Below are 15,999 nucleotides of genomic sequence, written 5' to 3' on the forward strand. Positions count from 1 at the left end.
TTTCTACTTTGTCTTCAACAACCCCTGATTCTATGTATATTTTGTATTTTTTAACCTATGTACATTTTATCATCATTACTCATTTTCATAATACATTATCTTGTTCAATATTGATATTGTTTACATGTATCTTACTACTGACACAATGGAAGTCATTTTACCTAGTAAATGTGAACCATGTATGTTGATTCTGATTTTAAGGTGTAGAAAGACCACCACATTTTTATGGTATCAGTTTTATAGAATTTGTTTTAGTTAAAAACAATGAATATAAATATAATGATTCATATTCATGGATTTTTTTTTTTTTTTTTTTTTTGAAAAAGATATTTTCAATAGACATGTGATATTTCCCTGATATGTAAAATGAGCAAGCCATTCAAAACACAGCACTGAGAATTCCTACCCTAATTGTAATATCCTGCACAGTAGCACAGTATATATGAAAACTGTAAGTTATACAACAGTGATACAATGTGGAAATACATGTATCTGAAAGTTGACATAAGTTTATATCTAATTGGCATCAATGCAAAATGTTGTTATGAATACATTTGTACATTGTTTAAAATTGATATAATGACACAATGTTTGTATCTATACATTGTATAATGTTGACATAATTACACAATGTTGGTATCTACATTGTATAATGTTGACATAATTACACAATATTGGTATCTATACATTGTATAATGTTGACATAATTACACAATGTTGGTATGACATGGATACATTTTACGATGTTGCATTATTCACTGTGTTAATTCTGACACCATTGTTCAGAGCTGAATTTCATATAATATGTTCAAATATTGACAAGATTGATGACAGTTTTGTCACTATTTACAAAAGTACAGTGTTAGCTCCGTAAAAATGTTTGACAGTTTATAAGTTACAGTTTTGAATAGATACAATACTTACTGACAAAGAAAAGTTGATTATTTAAATTTTGTGATATTAAAGCAAGTTACAATACATTATCAACAGATTCAGATGCTACAAGCTATAATTTTGACTGGTAAAAATGTTGACAAGTTTGTGAATGTTGAAAAGTTTCATTGTTGTCAATGTCACAGACTTGAATGAGTGCCTTCTGTATTTTGTCCATCCCAGACTTCACACAAACGACGGGAACTTTGCAATATACACCCCTAATTTGTGTCTATAAACGGTTTTATAATGACGTGTTGTGTAGCTATGTGCAATACTTCCATTTACATGTTAATTAATTTCTGATTATATTTCAATTTTTCTGTATTCAATTACTCGAGCCCCATATATAGAGGGTAAATCACCAGTGTTATATTGTACATCACTATCGCCATACTCATTGACACAACAATATGTTTTGTATATTATCACATAGCAGACTACAAAATGTCTTTATCACCATATCATACCATTACGTCATTTATTTCTGTCGTAACACGTTAACAAAATAATGGAATTCACTTAAAATGTTATAGTACAGACATAATGTTTTCTATTTTGCCATAAAAATTTCCCCAGAAATTTTGACAATATATGAAAAAGTGAATACAGCTGTATATACAATGTCATGAGTATCTTGTCTTGCTAACGATTTTATATCTACATCCATTATATTAACTAATAACAATTTGTGGTATTCAGTATATCTGGATAAAATGTTACAAACAATTAACATAATCTCTGCAGATCTATCATTATGAGACAATATATCTCTTGTTTTGGTACTCTTCTTCCGTTAATGTGCCAGTTTATAAAAAAAAGTAATTAAGGGAAATCTACACGGCCATACCTTATTGAATTCCTACACTTGTTCATTTGAACGAAAGGTATATCATCTGAAGGCCGGCTCTGTAGTCAAAACGAGGGAATTGATACAATGTGTTTGAAAGAAAGGGAGATAACTCATTATTTTTACAACCATAACTCTGCTGGTGTCATTAAAGTATTTATCTATGGGTCCAGTTAAAGTGTTCATTCTTAAGACTTCGGTCATAGTTCATTTTAATTCTGTTAAAATCATTAATAAGGGGGCTCAAATATGTTTTACTTCAGTGTTACATACTGACATACCCTATTTCACTGTACAAAAGTGTATTGCCGTGTTATACTTCTCCAAAGCATGAATACTAAAAAACGGCCTGTTGATTGAGCGATTTTGGGCTTCATCAGGGATTGTATGCTCCTCACCTATATGTCCCATCTATCTTTGTGTCACAAACAAAATACTGAAAAAGAAGTTCCCTTCAGAACCTCTGTCCCTAGACATTTATTCTTGAATTTGGTGCAAAAACATGTTTGAAATTATTCATGATGTTCTTATTTACCAAACTAACATGAACATTATAATTACATGTAGCTTGATTACGAGTATTCTTGATCTTATTTGTATTTTCATCATCCTTGTGATAATATAAAGATGGACAAAGGATTTTGTTAATCAAAGCTATATATTTGAACTTACAAAAAAAAAAAAAACAACAAAAAACGGACATTGTTTTAATAGATTTTATTAACTGGAAAAAACAACAAAACCTTGAGTATGTATTTAAGATTTTTAATGAAGGAAACAAAAGGGAGATAAAACACATAACATTTCAGTAAATTTCTGACAACGAAAAAGTTCTAAAAGTACATATCACTTTTGATGTTCAATATGAATTAAACTTTATATGTTTTAACATTTGTGTTAGAATGATGTGATATAGATCTATACATGTATATATGTGAACTTTTGTACATTTATAATTCTTCAATACTAACACCAACTTCTGTTCTTTAAGCCCTATATCCCAAACATATTTTACTGTAGGGATCTTGAGTATCAACATTGCTACATTACATCATGATCAGAGGCAAAACAGTTATGTAAATTCATTTTGTGTCAATATAATTGTTTTTGTAAGTTACACATTGTATTGATGATATGGTCATATGTTAACTTAATCGACCTCTAATTTCCCTATACTTAATTGCGTAAGTTTGTGAAGTTTCATTATTAGATTTTCCATGAATTTTCAGTCACATATATATAACCTATACACAGTATGCAGTCCTAAGCTCACCCATATCTATGGCAGTTCAGTAGAAAATTTCATGTCATTGTTCTGTGATTATAATTAGCACACTTATAAACAATAATTTGAAACAACACTTATTACTGGATAAATACAACATGTATTCCACTCATATTTTAATTTTTTTATTCACAAGCTTGGTTTGCTATATTGTAAAAGTGGAAATATTCGCGGTGTGGAAATTTTCGCTTATTTCGCTATCAGTAAATCTCCGCGAAAATTTCCACACGGGAATATATTAACACATAAAAATACTAAATATAAAAGATACAAGTTAGCACAAAAATATCTTGACAGCGCGAAAATATCCACACCGCGAACACTTTGGAAGCTGGCTAAGCGAAAATTTCCACACGCGAAAATATCCACTTTTACAGTATTCACTGGTAAATCACAACAAAGTGAACAATTTATGATTTTGCTGAAACACACACAAACGTTAAATTAATGTACCAACATCTATAAAGTATATTGTCAACAGTGCTTGTAGAAATATGGACAACTATATCCTAAAAAAGAAATTATGTACACTTGTTATGCAAATGTAATCCAACACATTCAAATAAAAATATTGGTTGTGTTGTAAGAATGTTTTATATCCAAATTATCAGGTAATGATCAATATCTCCTAGGGTTCAAATTAATGCAAGCTAATTATGGAGAGGATGCAATGCATTCTGGGAGAGATTGAGATAATGATAAACAATACTTTTCAAAAAGTAATACAGATTTATAGTAAAAAATGGCAGTTTCAAACAATTTTTTAGGGTAAATCTGTATTTTTTAAACACCCAAAAAAAACAACTATTGTAAGCTTTCCTTCAAGCTAAAGGAATTAATTTTCTTTGAGAAATTTCCTCTTTCTGTGTGACTAATTATAGACAATCCCAGGAATTCGGAGCATCCTGGATTCCTGATTTGGTAACTAAATTTAGCTAGGATTGTCCATGTTCTAGCTCTGTTATTTCCTCTCATTTATTGTAAGTGTACAAGTATATGCTGTTCACTTCAGGATCATTCTAGGCCCCCATTGGCTGTCAAGCTTTCCGTTACTTCATTAGAGTTAAACAAGGGGAAGTAAATCTGGTACATCAGAATGCTTCAGGGTTAGATATGTCTACTGTAGGACCAACTTTCTTTGTTGTTGTGGTAAGTCTGACCATGAATTATGTTCAGGATGTAATTATTGGTGTATCATTGACTTTTTCTGTGGAGAATACAGAAACAAATCTACATCAGTCATTCAATTTGACTTGTGCATTACAGCTTCTTTTTTAAGGACAAAAAATCAAATGAATATTGACCTTTTTCATCTGGTAGAACTTTAATAGCAGTTTTTGAGTTGCCAAAATATTTTCTACAGTGTATTTGTATGTGCCAGGAACACATTATTTCGTACGTACCAGGAACACATTATTTTGTGTAGCAAACCATTCTAAAAAGGAGAAATAATAATCAAAATTGCAATATAATATTTTGTGTAGGAAATGGTTTAAGTGATTACAAACGAAATGAATATCAAAACAGGAATACTGATGCTGAGGTTGCATTCCAGCTTAGAACTGATCTTGACTTCACTGATAATGGCAGAGATCTATATAGTATATAGGTCTCTGATAATGGTAAATATATCCTCATACCACTAACAGTGTTGTAAGTCTTAGGTATAAAAAATGTCCTAAACTGTTTTTAAACAACTAGCTCTCTAAACAATTAAGATTATTTCTAAAAAAAAAATTGTTCTGAAATTGTTTTTGAACAGCTCTTTGAGCTCAGCTCTAAACCTTTCTGGAGTGATATCCAAACACTACTGATTCATATTTGATTATTTAGGTTATGTTAAATCTGTGTTATATTACTCACATAATCATAGTTTGCAGTATGGTTTATTATTATTATTATTTTACAAGAAATTTTGAATTTTGTTCCAATGGTCCAGTGTCGATGAATCCCTCTAGTCATTTTAGTATGTAAACAATCTAGTCAGTGTGTTACACACCGGGTGTCCCGCCCTCCCTGTAAAATGACACCTTCACATTGGTGGACTATGTATTATAGATATCTGCTATTATAAGTGGTGTACATTTTATCTATTTTTGTGGTTTCGTCTAATAAAAGATATTACATGGTGCATCTGAATGTTCTATTTTATTTATTGATACCTTGTAAAAAGAAATCATGGTCAAAGGGAAGCAACTCCAGTTTGACAATCTCGGAGAACAGTTGTTGAACGCCGATTCTGTGGACAAAAACGACCGGTCTTTGGTCACGTAGTGCAGGTGGTCATTTGAGCAGGTTTAGTTCAAGGTTTTAAAAGAATCTTGGCTAGGTCACAACTTTTCAACCAAAGGTGAAAGATACAAGACCACAGGTATTGTTTATTACACTAAAATTAGGTCACTGTGACCTTTATCTCAATATCAAAAAGGTGAAATACGCGCAACGGATGACTTGTCCTCTTAATTTAAATCTTTCCTTGGGAAAGTTCTGTGACCAAAACCTACGTAAATGTAGTTCATTTTCAATTGCATGTACCAGTTACGTGTGTTGTATGAATGCTGCCCTCAAGCAAATGGAGATTTTACATACGTTTACAATTCGTACCATAATGATATTTCTATAATTAAGAGAAGGTTAAAGTCGCAGTCGCCTTTCGAGAATTTTCTCATTCAATTACACACACATACTGTTGGTTACCCTTTAAAAGTCAACATGATTAGAAATTATGTTTACAGAAGTTTAGAATATTTTGTTAAATACTAGTAAGTATGAAGGGGCTCCTGCTTCAGTATTATATTCTGTAATATTGACTCATATATTTTTACCTTTCATCTCTCGTGCCGTGTGTCTGCCCGTCAGCAAAACATGTCCAAAGATAGTTATGTTGTCTAAAGACTGGTTAACAAACATTTTATTGTCATAATATTTTAGTAAGAATATCGACCTATCGGACTTGGATCTACATAACGTACCTTCGCCTGAGGGGACCCACATGTTGTAGGGAGATACAAATCTAAGCTTACACATAGCCTAAACTACCAGATATATGTCCATGTATAGACTAAAGGACTGCATGGAATTCGGTACGGATATATTGCTACATTTTAACAGGTACATAGATGCCATAGAAAAGGAGAGAAAGATAGATTTAAGAGAAATTTAATGTCATTTTATATCAAATACATGTAGCTTCAAAGCTATGTACTTACATTGTAGCAAAACTATAATATCTGATAATCGTTTATTGCGATATATACACATCGTAAAAAATATACACGCACGTTATCAGAAAGGTATATCTGTATTACACGTGCTTACATAATTACATTGCATATATTCCCATGTGTCCAGGCATCAATCAAATATACAAAATGATATTAGCACTAAAGTGATGAAGATTCTATATATCAATAAAAACAAATGATACTTGTCACAAACAATTTCAACGATATCCCATCGAACAAGTGTAAGGTTTATCTTCATATTAAATGTATTTATAATTATCAAATACAATTCAAGCACATCAATTCAAACAAGATGATATGTTATTAAAATCATCATTAAACTAGTTGTCTTTAATACTTAGCATACATTCAATAGTGTACGTGTCACAAAATTAAAGTCATCTTCGAAAGTCCACTGGTTACCCTCTCGATTAGTTATGGTACATGGAGGCAACTAGACTTCCTGGAATTTTTGGATGTCAAACAAAATACGTGTACATTGATATAACAGGGTCATAAGGACTAGTTACAGACTACCCAGTGTAAGGAAACAGTACACAATCACAGTGTTGAACCATTCCTTTAGACATGCACAATAATTTACACGTGTTATCAGTGTACTACACTATCGGCGTAAATGGCAGCTAAGAAAGGTCTCAATAACCTTTAATGGCTCACGGCAAACCACTTGTGGAATGTGTCTTCTTCATCTGTTATCATTTTTCTCAATTCTTTCTTATCTAACAATTCTATAATGACATCAGATTTCCCCGTTGACAAAATTGGACCAGCAGACTTTAAATACGAGAACGAGAAAATAAAACACTACTTGTACCATAGGGACTAGCCCGAGAGTTCTCTGGCCCTGTCACCATACACCAGACATGGTGACAGGGCCAGAGAAAGCTCAGGCTACATAGGGACTTGGTATAAATTCGCAACCAACGGTCAGCATAAATATACGAAAAGGGGGTTAGGGATTCGTGCAAAGTTCCTGTGATACTATAATACATATATACGAATCGTGGATTGGGGATTCCTGTCTGTGGCAGCTAAAACCAGGACTAAAACCTACGGCCTCTCCGTCAACTTCCCTTGATTCTCCAAATTGTACTGAACAATCTGGAGAAGTGGCATTGAATTATCGCTATCACGGGTATTACTTTCATTATGTTCCCTAAATTTGAAGACCTAACACTCGGAACAACCTACAAAACTAATCTTAGGTCAATTGTATTGGACGTTAATTGTATTCTTGTGTCATGTAGTTGGAAATTAATTCGTTCATAATCAGATTCACATGTGAAATCGACAGGAATCGTTTATACAATGTATTGCCAATCACAAATGCAATCAATATTATTCATGAGTTTCATGAGTCAAAATCCGTAGGTTCCTGGACCTATACGACATTCACACTACATGGTTTATGTAACCATATTAACAACCCATTCTAAACCAATCAGATTATCATAATGTAACCCAGTCTAAACCAATCAGATTATCATAATGTAACCATATAAGGTAGTCTTAACCAATCCAATTGTCATAATGTAACCATATCAACAATCAAGTCTAAACCAATCAGATTATCATAATGTAACCATATTAATAATCCAGTCCAAACCAATCCAATTCTCAAAGTGTGACCATATCAAACATAGATACACTTAAATTAAACTTTATTTTCAAAGGAAATGGACAGGATTCTTACAGAAACACACACAAGTGAAATTGGTTGGATTTACATAGTGGAATGTATTCCACAAGTAAAACCGATAAGATTCGTGTTCTTCCCTAGTCATTTTTTCATGTATACTTCAGTCACAGAAAAGGCGGATTAGCAATACACATCAGCGTCAACCCATATCCTTGCGACTAAGCTTGAAGCAGCAATACGGAGATGGTCCGTAATAGCTACGGTAAGGTAGCGCTGAACAACGATTTCTGATAGATAGTCGTCAGACAAGCCGGATTCCTTCTAACTCCGTAACACCGGTTTGCCATATCGTGATTATATAAAAACACATGTTTTTGTTGCATTATTGGAAAAACTTCATCACAAAAATTGAACACGAAGCGAACAACAGTACCATGGACATTCCAGGAGCGACACCCCCACACTTATTTGTCTGGTTGTCTGTGGTGGAGGGACTCCACGGATCCTCTCCAACCCACTCACAATCCCAAGGTGTGAAGTTTGAAATATTTTCAAGTTTCTGAGGATTTTTCATCCACTTTAAAAGCTGCTGGTAATTCACGAAATACACGTCGTCATAGTAATGAAGCAAAGTCAACAGGAAGTAGTCCAGTGCCTGGAAATTCTTCTCCTCTACCAGCCAAGCAGGGATGCATTGTAAAGAATAAAGGGGATCGCGTTGTTGTGTAGTGGCTGTGAAAATTAGCCCAGAACAGTTGGAAGGTCTCATCGACTGTCTTCGGTCGACAAGAATCTGTGTACAGACACCCGGATGTACCCGAGGGGATTTTCCAGCATCTGTACAGGGAATTCCCATAATCCTGCATACTTCCCCCGAGGACACGGAGGGATGTTACATTGATAATTCCAGCCAAAGTCTAGTGTGCTAGGCCAGATTCTACTACTATTTCCGTCCTTTGTCGACAATGTAAACGTTGAATCATACTCGAAATTCTCTTCCTTCAGTATTGAGAATTGTTGGTCCCCCGAAGGCTGAAGGAAGGGACTTCGCCAGCCCTTGATGTCAGATACCGGAATGCCTGCTTTTTCAGACAAATATTTCCTCTGCTGAAGAATTTCGAAACTAAGCGCGTCAGAAGTGGCTAGTTTCCAGTACGTAATAGGCACTCGGTGTGTGACGCTGTGTACTGCCACCTCCATTCCTCGCCGATAGAGGGCGCGCACGTTGTCGTAGTTGGTGAAATTATGGGATATAAACATCGTCATACTGATGGGACAACCATGTGGGTTAAGTCTATTTGAGGCGAATAGTTTATCATACATTCCCTTGATGTCATCGGTTACAGCATCATCAAAGGAGAAAAGAACCATCTGGGGAATATCCGAAGACTTGGCAAAGTTTCCTGGATCAACTTTTCCTCCACAGAAACAATCAGGAAGGTGGCAGTTTACTCTTTGCGTACATACCTCGCTTGATGTCACCATGGTTACCATGTAGAGGGAACGCAGCTAAAACTATCATTTTCTCGATTGGTGCCTGAAATTAGACAACAATTGAAATTCATTGGAATGGTAACATACATGAATTTGTTTTGATTTGATCCATAAAATGTCACCCGCATTAAGTACTAGTGTATGTCCAATGTTGGAATTTATTTGTGATCTTTTGATTTATATGTGCTTCTATTACATCTATATTTGATTTTTTAATCAACCTGTAATTTACAGTTACATATATCTCTATTAATACAATAATCATTATTGCTGACAGATTTCGACATCTGACAGAAAAATAATTACACAAAACAAACTTTGAAGAGATGAAGGTGAAAACCATAGAGGAGTTTTATGATCAACATCATGATCTTAATAGCAAATGTTTTTTTCCTAATGCAAATGAAATCAGACGTGTTTATTTATATTCCTAATGATTCCATTGTTACCAATCTAGTTCTCATTTTGTGAATGTGTCTTGACCATGATTTGCCCTAAATTTGTATGGCGATGAAGCAGAATAGGTTAACCCTTTCCTGAACGTTACGATCAAGATGACACCTACGAACTTTCGTATAAAAGTTCAAGAGTATTCACGCACATCTATCGTTTTGTCGTATTTGCCCCCTTTTTAACTATTTTGAATAAGAATCACGGTGCCGATGTTATCTGATGTTTTTGTTGCTATACAGTATACAAGAAACTTATTATGTATATTGCGATGTATGCTTTGTATTTGCAATAAATATTTCGCTATCTGTATGGGGTAAAATTTGTGGAAATATTTTTGTGCTTAGTCAATCTTGTCATATTCTTTTTATTGAAGTGTCATTGACTTGATATTAAATTACTATTGCTGTGTAAAAGTTATACAAAATAGACACAAGTGAAAAACTTCATTAAAATGAGTTAATCAAGATAATTAACAACATGCTGAACAATGAATACAAAACTGGATCAGATAGAAATGTGTCTGTTTCGTACTTCTTATAGTCGTCCTAGCCGAACATTTGGAAATCCAAAGCGAAATATTATGGAATGGTGTTTCAATTACCTTTCAGTAATGAAAGATATCTTTTTCGCTTGTCAAGGCTTCGTGGAGTGAAACGTAATCAGAAGCCTTGGCTAGCGAAGACAGAAAGATATATGTTTGTTCAACTTTAGACAAAATACGTCTTACCTCAATCAATATGCATGTACATATTTAATACTAATAACTTAGAATGTAACAAAAGGTAAGTAAGATTATTTTTCATTTTTTGATATATATATATATATATATATGGTTAAAAGTAAATAATTCCATATACACACATGTATTTGAACTAACAACAGATGTTGCTTCCTATATGTGTTTAGATAAAACTATAATTTGTCCAGTAATATATATGTAATATATGTACATTTAATAGAAATTATTTGAAACTTACTGTAAAACAAAGATTGCAAGATCAGTTCATTCAGAAATGGTATAACGATAAAGAGAGCTCCTCAAGAGGACGTACCCACTAAAAACTAATTTTGAATTTGAAAAATACCACGTAAAGCTAAAACCAAACGATAAACAACAAACCATAGCTAAGTTTAGAACATCCAGTATGCATTTAACCAATAGAAACAGGAAGATGGACAGGGATTCCAAGATAAAATAGAAATTGCAATTTTTGTTCTCATGACATTGGCAATGCATGTCATTATCTTTTCAAATGTGAACATGTAAATGTTAACAATTTAGACAAAACATTATTTCTGATAATAACTGTACTTATCTTAATATCAACAAAATGCAAGGCCTTTTTACCATGCAATATTTAAGTTTTGTCAAATGTGAGCAACTGTTTGGAAAAAAATAGAGTCATTATTTAAACAACATTAGAACAAAGAATAAACGAAATCTAATAATCAAATAAATGATGGTCATTGTCTCCAAAGTGAATGGCCAGTCAGGAAAGCCTACTAGTAATAGAGTTACATATACTCCATTGGTTTACGTAGGAATGAGAAAAGTACATCAGTTTAGACCAATGTGTTTCGTAATGTGAACGCAATTGCCAATTAACTTATTATATATTGGAACATTATTTGTGAATCATTATCAAAGCAAACACAAGGAAAGACTCCCACGCACGCTGTGTTGGTGTGTTGTGATTGAAAATGCATAGAAAGTTTTTAAAAAAAATTAATAAAAGAACGAGGAAAATTCAGGATGTTTACTGAACTGGTATAGGTACCAGTTTTATCAACTTACTAACTTTACTAACTAGAACATTTCCGTAGAGTTGTTTGCAGAATTTAATGAAAGTTTCTTAACTAAGGATTTTTTTTCTTAAATGTAAGATTGCTTTTGTACGGAATATTTTAAAGTTAAGGAACAATGATAAATCCTGTTTGATACTCACCAACTTTTACCGTAATGTAACAATGCTAAATATATTTATTCGTTATAAAATGTCTTATTAAGGAACGAGAGGAAATGTTTTCCTAAAACAATAATTTAATTTAAACATAATCGTTAACATTACTTCAGGAAGGAAATCATACATCCTGACATACACACTTTTACCATTAAATAGCATTTCAACATACATTCCATTGATTACAAAATATCTAATTAACAGAACAGGCATCAATGCCATGTCATGGTATATAAAATCACTAAAAATGCAGTTATGCTATAGTATGGAAGTACAGCTAAATGTGGGAAAGAATCAGTTATAAGGTGAACTCATTAACAATGATATTCTCGAAGATAAATATGAATCTGTATACAGGTAATGAAGAAATGATGGCAAATAGTAATTTTCCAGTTGGTTTAAATACATTGAATGGGGATATCTTGAGATAAAATCAAACACATTCTTACCGCCATGTTTATCTTCCCAATTCAGCAGCTTCCGACAAGGTTTATATCCATCATAGGGTATGCAATTTAAGATCACATCCTCTGTTTTCACTGTTGTTTTCAATTTTTTTCCACGGAATATGTCACAGTTTTGTGTCCTCAAGTGGTCAACGCGTATAGATACCAACTGACCATGCCTGAGGCAACTTAATACGAGTCACGTGACCAAGTTTAACAGCAAAGTCCTTTCTCACTGGCGCTAGGTGATGTATATACTGGATAGTGGCAGTGTGTTTAGCAATAAATGCGTCGCTATATCTGTATGGGGGGAATCTTATTAAATGACAGTCGTACTCTGAGATTCTGTAATATTTATATACGATGTATGTACTAGGTAACCTCAGAGTTCAGGTTAGGATAGTCAGCATGGAGTGTTCCTCCGATTAATTAGCGAGATAATATTCAACAATGCGATATCCTAGTGCATTGTTTATGATGTGAGTATATGCACAGTAACCAACTTTGAGATGCATTATGAAATACACATTGTTAAAAGACTTATTTTCATATCATTGTGCATTTTATGATCATTATTAATCATTTATGATTATAAAACTATATCTGGGATCTACGTTAAAGGTTTATTTGGATGAGGAATTTCAGGATGCAATCATCCGGAAAGGCTCTTGTTTTATCGTCTGATCGCATAATTCAGCAAATACCCGCAAGGTTCTTTTGTTCTATCTGACGCCATGGGCCAGGAATTAAACTTCACTGATACATCGTACCTGTGGAAACATATATGTTGTTGTCGACTTAGTGTATAAAATTCACCGACAGCACCTTATCAAATGAGTGCAAATTTAAAATATCAGTGAATCACACGTTGTGAGTTCAAAGGTAAACGTAATCATGAATAAGTGCCCTGTACATTTTTATAAATATATTGTTCAGAAAAGTAAACGTGTATTTACATCGTTATCTAATGAGGATTATTATTTAAACACCTGCAAAAGTAATATTTTTGTTTTATATGGTATATTTACATCATTATTAATACAGAAGTATCATTGAAACACCTGTCATTTTTTTTATCTATAATACTTTTGCCGACATGTTTAATTAAGGACTGAACCATTGGAAGTTTGCACGAATTCCCAACCCACGGTCCATATAAATATATTATAGTAAATATATATATGAACCGATGATTGGGAATTCGTGCATACTCCCTGTGGGCTGAACTACATAAATGTAGCTAATGAATCGATATGTTATCTAAATAAACCTCGCTTTTCGGTCTGTGTGCTGTTGAGTATTTGAACAGTAACTATAAGATTATTACTCGTAAAGAAAATTCCATTCTTATTCATAGCTACAATCGGGCAATTTTTCAACGGAATATTGGTATTTATGATTATTATTCATAGCTAGGTCGTGTTTCAATTCCCAAAAATCGCCTATAACAGGTTCGTATGGTCTCGATTTCGAGCATGTTGTTCAGATCTCCAGAGTCAGTATGTCACTAGGCAATGATCAATATTGTTTGTTTGATTGTAGTAATGTGTTACAAATCCCGAATGACGACTTACTTTTATGGAATAGTAATTGCTGTGTATAACGACACCAAAATACGTTTTTAGTATTATTCTATTTCATCGTGATATAAATATTGAGAAAATTAATATAAACCTTGTCCTGAGCAAAAAAAATCAAGATGATTAGTTTAAACACAATATAAATTATACATTTGTGTGCATTGTTAACATCACTTACAGTCATCATTTGAGGACGTGGCATTACCTGAATTTGACCTAGACTTTCATAGCGGATGTCGTGAAACAGAAGATACTAACTCCTCCGGAACACCTGTTCCTATACCTTTGAAGCGGGTCTCCTTGTATGTCTTTATTTACCAAATATTTTGTCCTCGTTATTGAACTTACTTTTTGATGCACTAAAGGATCGTTTTTGTACACATTTATAAGACCTGAAATATTAATGAGTAGAACAATGTGCAATTGTTTATTTATTTTATAATCATAATCACCAATAAACATGCTAATGATATTTCTAAATAGAAATATGGTTTTTGGTAACATATTCCTACATGGCACGATGGGGAAATAATGACAAAAACCCATCTCAGTTCAGTTACCTTTAAAATATATTATAAAGCACATGAAATATAAAAAAAAATTACATTATTCACAAATTTGAAGTAAAGATTATTTGATAAACTGTTTGTATACATCGTCGTCGTCGTCATCGACACATCCATAAATCTTCATAATCCATATGAAGTTGTGCTCATCGTTCATTACCTTTCATGCAATATAATTAAGATTGAATATCAATATTATCATCGTCACCATGATCTTTTCCCATAGTCACCAGTAATCAAGCACTCGCTTCATCATCATATGACATAAATAAAAATAATTTATACCATTTCTAATTATTGCGATAATCAATTGTTAGTTATTTTATAAATAATCTTCTATGCTAACAAAAGCAATCGGGGTAATCATGACACACAGTACTGGTATTCCGGTTGTTTTTTTAATGTACAATATATATTTTCTTATTTTATAATGTTCATTGTATCGCTTGCTGTAAAATATACCCTGCATTTACATGTATACAAAGCAATATTAAATGATATAAAGATCTTAAATACAGCATTGTATATATATTTGGCATAAATAGGTAACATTGTGAAAACATATACAAAATGTAAAAGTGTAGATCTATATGTTTTATTTTATTTTATTTTTTTTCAGAATTATTAACTTCAAATATCTTCATTAATATATAATTAATTCCATTTCATTTCAACATATTTTATTGGAAATCAAATGGATTGAACATCAGGCTAAGCCTATATTAAAGTTATCTCCATAACATATTACATTTATTTCAAATAATTAGTATCCGGTTATTAGTCAAGAATGGAAAGTATAGTACATTGTATTTATATATAGAAAGAGTATTTGTGAATAATATATAATGATGATCTTATGTCTTTTCTTTTCTTTATGATATTTTACAAATCATTGTTAAATATATATTAGAACTCGGTTACTACGCAGGAGAGAGACAAGTGCTTGACCAACAACAGAGTTTCCGACTATAATTAATTCCATGGTACTGTTCTGTTTCTATAACAACTGTACAGAGGTGGCACGAGTGACGCGGAAGTTAAAGATGATCGGATATTTATATTACAGGACCTGTCTTGTTAATCTTATACGCTGTCTGTAGATTCTGTACACCATGTTTGCCCAATGCTACTTATTTCAGTAAACTCAAATTGATATTAAGCAAAAACGGAATATCACTGTACTACTGTACACAGAACATTTATCTTTTATCGATATATTAGTGTGTATGTTAATATTGTCTTACATACATAGGATAACATGATGCAAGAAATGTTTTGAAGAAGTGAACAAAAAAAAAGATGGAATTATATTCTTTTGTAATATACAAAATGTATCTTTATATGGTAACAAATGCTGCTAGTAAAGAATAATTATTAACTCATACATTTTATGGACGATTTGATGTTATCATGTTGTATATAGTAATGCAGGGCATTATCGTCCTTTATTTTTCCAGGAAGGGTCAAAATGACCGGAAACAGGTATGGTTATCAACAGTAATTCTCGTTTAGAACGCAAGGGTCTATATCATATTAAGGACAAAGAC

General features: G+C 32.7%; 1 pseudogene; it reads right to left on the reverse strand.

The window, feature by feature from the left end:
- Positions 1-293: 293 nt before the first annotated feature.
- Positions 294-12,514, reverse strand: LOC117344543 (annotated as a pseudogene).
- Between the last annotated feature and the right edge of the window lie 3,485 nt (positions 12,515-15,999).

Source organism: Pecten maximus, chromosome 16 (genome assembly GCF_902652985.1).
Source record: "Pecten maximus chromosome 16, xPecMax1.1, whole genome shotgun sequence".
Lineage (NCBI taxonomy): Eukaryota > Metazoa > Mollusca > Bivalvia > Pectinida > Pectinidae > Pecten > Pecten maximus.